The 4934-nt window shown below is 45.4% G+C and overlaps 2 protein-coding genes across 9 annotated transcripts in view; one reads left to right on the forward strand and one right to left on the reverse strand.

The window, feature by feature from the left end:
- The window catches only part of HNRNPK (heterogeneous nuclear ribonucleoprotein K), a 10950-nt gene extending 10209 nt beyond the window's left edge, over positions 1-741 (reverse strand). For 5 of the 8 annotated variants that reach the window (XM_015561150.1, XM_015561149.1, XM_006759480.2 and 2 more), the window contains exon 1: positions 250-357. The gene's annotated coding sequence lies outside the window, so the exon portion shown is untranslated. Of the gene's footprint in view, positions 1-249; positions 359-605 lie in introns of those variants that run through there. The other 3 variants (XM_006759478.2, XM_006759476.2, XM_006759479.2) reach the window with 2 other exon arrangements.
- A 62-nt stretch (positions 742-803) lies between these two features.
- RMI1 (RecQ mediated genome instability 1) overlaps positions 804-4934 on the forward strand; it is a 13465-nt gene continuing 9334 nt past the window's right edge. Inside the window, exon 1 of the mRNA XM_006759481.2 lies at positions 804-982. The gene's annotated coding sequence lies outside the window, so the exon portion shown is untranslated. The remainder of the gene's footprint in view (positions 983-4934) is intronic.

Raw genomic sequence — 4934 nt, forward strand, 5'->3', positions numbered from 1 at the left:
CAAGACAACAAAACTACAGCTCATCCTGCAGGCACATGACTCGTAGCGCCCCGAAGCCTCCAGTACCCCAACGCGGACTGCGGATATACGCTCAGGGAAATGGCGGAGGTGGGGGGAGGGGAACCGGGCAACGTTTCCTCGCTGAGAACCGGCCAACCACCAAGCAGCCCCCCAAACGCCTCCCTCAAGCGGCAAGAGTAGCCTCCGACTTTCGCCCTCACGCGCCGTCCGCCTAGCCCGGCTCCTCACCGCGCGAGGTCGTCGTCCCTATGCCGCCGCGCCGTCTCAACCGGTCACAGCTAGACAGAAAACGAGCGCAGGGCCCCGCTCTCCCCCGCCTCCCGCGCTCTCCTACGCCGCCGCCGCGCCCGATTGGCTGCTTGGGCTTCAGCGGTGGCGCCTAGGCGAAGCGATTGGTCGAAGGCCGCGTCAATCAAAGCGCCAGAGGAAGGCGACACCCCCGCCTCCCACCGGCGCCTCCCTTCGGGCTGTGAGGCCGCTAAGGGCCCGAGGAAAACCGGACCTGGAGGAAGTCAACGCAGCCGTTAGGGAGGCTAATCCCCTGCCTGAGTCTGTAATACCCAAGTCCCAATAACCCCAATTACCTATAGGCTGTAAACAAGCGGGACGTAAGCAAGACGTAGAGGTTGGTGCAGCAGAGAAACAGAGGATAATGGCGTCTGCAGCGCTTTCGCCTGGAGCGCCCTCCTCCTTTCCCGTTCGCGCACTCACTAGCTGGGGGAGGGGAAGGATCTCTCGCGAGAACTCAAGCCGGTCCCGTTCACTAGTACAGGGAGGGGGCGGGAAAGGGGCGTTTTCGGCCCGAAGAAATCTTTTGGGTTTGGAGGAGGGGCGTGAGCTCGCGGCAAATCGGGCGGGAAGAGGCCAAATAGGATTAGGGCGCGCGCCGTTTCGGTTCCTGTTTTCTGAGTCGCGCGGCCAGGGAGCTGCTGTTGCACGTGGGGGAAGGCGAGAGTCCCAGGTCGGTAGTGGGCTCAGACGAATGTCACCGTTTCCTCGGGCCACACTCGCGTTTCCCCCTCTCTCCACATCCCCCTCCCGCTCGGGCTGCCCGGCTGCGGGGCGAGCTGCGGGCTTCCTCTCCTCTGTGCTCAGCACTGGGGCCACTCACTCAGAAAAGGTGAACTTCCTAAACCTGGAAAAGCGAACATAAACCAGAGGCTGGACAACTGCTCCCTAAAGGGCTCCTTTATTAGAAATTAGTCCCCAGGAATTCCAAGCAGGTTATTTAGTCCTTATGAAGGGGCAAACAAAAAGGCATCAACCGGGGTTGTGGCGGTGAGCCTCCGAGTCTTGGAGAACTTGTCCCTCTGGTTCTGACCTTGAGCCCGCACGTCCGGGGGATCCAGGCGTCTCTACAGGGCTCCCCGTTATGAAGAGACCTTTCATTCTATTCCGCTCTTTTATTTTTCTTTTTGTCGATGGGGCCTGCGATGCGAGTATTCTGTAGTGCCGTCGCTGCATTTTATCTGAAAATTTTCTGGAAGTAATATCGCATTCATCCCAAGTGAATGTGAACATCAAAATACGCGTTCTGGTGGTTCACCTATTAAAGAGCTTACGGTGTGTCGAGGTTTTCGGCGGTGATCAGGACATCAGAACCTCTCCGAGCGCCAGTGTTTCCTGCTTAGCTGTCCGTCCAGTTTACACTCGCTTTGCGTTAGGTCACTTCTGGGGCCCCTGCGCTAAGCTTGGATGGTCTCCTTTCTGAAGGTCTCCCCGACTCCTGCCAAACCGGGGAACTCGCCCGGCGTGGTGGTGCCCAGTTCTCACATCCTCACTCCTCAACCCTCCTGGCTTCCTCTGCAACCCCAAACTCACACTTTAGAAGTGTTGTAATTTACACATAAAGCTAGAGCCACCATTAGCAGAAGACACTCATCTATGTGTATATTTGTAACGACAAATTTGCACTGATTCATGGTATTGTAACTTTATTTCCCTCGAGTAATTTACAAAATAGATGTAGCCAGCACCTATTTTAAATGGCTATGATTTCGTCTGTCCTTTATCTTTCTTTTACTTGCCTAATCAGGAAGAAAACTCAGAGGGAACTGAGGACTCCGTGAAGCACCACTTACTGGCTGGGAGGACAGTTAGCTACTGCGAGAGCATAGTTTCTGGGATTGTGGAGTTTATAAAAGGTCTCTTTAAGTCAGCGGTTCTCAACCTGTGGGTCGCGACCCCTTTGGGGGTCGAACGACCCTTTCACAGGGGTCGCCTAAGACCATCAGAAAACACATATATAATTACATACTGTTTTTGTGATTAATCACTATGCTTTAATTATGTTCAATTTGTAACAATGAAATTGGGGGTCACCACAACATGAGGAACTGTATTAAAGGGTAGCGGCATTAGGAAGGTTGAGAACCACTGCTTTAAGTGGTAGTATAGTTTTTCTAATGGTCCCCACCAGGAAGAGTGTATCGTAAGTCTTGTTGAGAGGTAAAACTTAACTCAGGTTTTGGTTCTATGATACATAGTTTAGATTTTCATTAAGTGTGCAAGAATTGATGAGTATGTGTTGGCTGGGAATACTTGGGTTGTAGACATCTGTCCATTGGGATTAGGATTTGCAACATTTAATTGAATCTGTCATTTAAAATCTGGGACATTTCACTAACATGAATGGGCACTTTTAGGGGCACTGTACTAATGATGCTTTCTTTCAAACTCGTATTTCTGTCGCAGCCATCATTTTCTGCCTCGATAAGTAGAGATGAGGAATGAACAGGAATGCAAAGTGAGCAGCCCTATCCAGGAACTTCTTCCAATTTTACTGTCTTCTCACTGGACCCTAATTGGTGAAAGCTGTTACCTTTTCTAAATGCCATTGTTGCATGTTTTTGTTTTTTCCCTTTTCCACTTGTTTTCTTATTTCTTTTTTTAAAATATATTTTATTGATTTTTTACAGAGAGGAAGGGAGAGAGATAGCTAGAAACATCGATCAGCCACCTCCTTGCACACCTCCCACTGGGGATTTGCCCACAACCCAGGTACATGCCCTGGTCCGGAATTGAACCTGGACCCTTCAGTCCGCAGGCCGACGCTCCATCCACTGAGCCAAACCGGTTTTGGCTGTTTTCTTATTTCTTATAATTTATTGTAAGTTTACCCTTTAAATTACAGGAAAATCTGTCTTTTCACTATCCTTTCATCCTCTCTGGTTTTCAGCCAAACTTTATCATTACCTTTGCTCAGTCAAGGACTTGCCAAATTTATTGATACATTCAATGGCTCCTGTTTTGTGTAATGAACTATATGATCACTTTGGACTCCCAATGAAATCAGAGCTACTATTACTTAGGTGGGATTTACTTTTATTTATTTATTTATTTTTAAATATGCTACTGATTTTGAGAGAGAAAGAAAGATGTGAGAGAAACATTGATCTGGCTCCAACAAGCATGAAACCCACAACCTGGGTATATGCTCTGACTAGAATAGAGCTGGAGACCTTTTGGTGCACAGACTGATATTCAGCCAACTGAACCACACTGTCCAGGGTGGGACTTACTTTAGATAAGCTAATATAATTGAGATTGTACATTGTCTGTCTGGGTGATCATTTAAAATATCATAGCTAACATTTCCTGAATTCCCCACCATGTGCCAGATCTTGTGCTGGCAGTTTAATCATTATTTCAGTTCTGTGGGTAAGTTGTGGTTATCTTTGTTTTATGGATGAGGAAATTAAGACTAAGAGAAATTAAAGAACATGTCTGAGGTCACATAGCAGACTTGGGATATAAACTCCTAAATCTATTCTTTTTCTGTTTTTTTTTTTTCTTACATTAGGTTATGGAAGATCCACAAATAGCTTCACTGATTACTTCTTTCTGATTTCAGTCATTACATGTAGTTGAGCCCTCTTCCCCCCCTCCCCTCTAATTTTCAGAAAGTATCTTGAAGTCATCCTAAATGAATTAAAGCACAGATTACCTTTACTTTTTAGATGAAGGTAGTGGAAACATTGAATGATTTAAGTCTCAGCTATTGGTTGAATGCTATATACAGTGCCCAAAAGGATAGCACTTCTGCCTCTTTTTCTATTTTTAAAAAAATTAAAAGCCCTAGCCAGTTTGGCTCAGTGGATAGAGTGTTGGCCCTCATACTGAAGGATCCCGGGTTCAATTCGGGTCCAGGCTTTATCCTGGCCCTGGTTGGGGCTCATGCAGGAGGCAACCAGTCGATGTGTCTCTGTCACACTGATGTCTCTCTCTGTCTTTCTCCCTCCCTTTCATTCTCTAAAAATCAATGGAAACATATCCTTGGGTGAGGATTAACAAAAAAACCCTTGAAATATCTTGAAATATGTGAGGCTCATTGAAAATTAATCTAGAAATCAAGTATGCTTAAGTCTTAGTGATGAGTGATAGAATTTTCCTACTCTTTTCTTTCTGCTCAGTTCCTACAGTCAAGATCTCAAATGTAGATTATTGTGGTCAGCCAAGTTTAACATGCACAAAATATCAATCAAAGTGTGTTTAAAAATTTTTTCATGATTACAGAATTAGTGGGGAATAAGATATGTGTAGTTTTATAATTGGCCTTTTCTCTAACAAAATAAAATTTGAACATGTCATTAAACTGGCCTTAAAATGTTTTTTAAAGATGCTATTATATTACATTTCATAGATTGTTGCTGTTTTTTCCCCCCATACTATAAAAACAATGATAAACACTCTGGTACATAAGTCTGTAATTTCATTCCTGATTGTTTTCTTTTTTAAAAAAAATTTATTTTTTATATTTTTCTTTTTTATTTTAAAAAAATCTTTATTGTTGAGATGATTACAGATGTCCCTCTTTTCTCCCCCATTATCTGCCTCCACCCAGTTCCCGCCCCAGGCCTTCACCACCCTGTTGTTTGTATCCATATGTAATGCATATATGCATATATCGATAT

Source organism: Myotis davidii, unplaced genomic scaffold (assembly GCF_000327345.1).
Source record: "Myotis davidii unplaced genomic scaffold, ASM32734v1 scaffold556, whole genome shotgun sequence".
Taxonomy (NCBI): Eukaryota; Metazoa; Chordata; class Mammalia; order Chiroptera; family Vespertilionidae; genus Myotis; species Myotis davidii.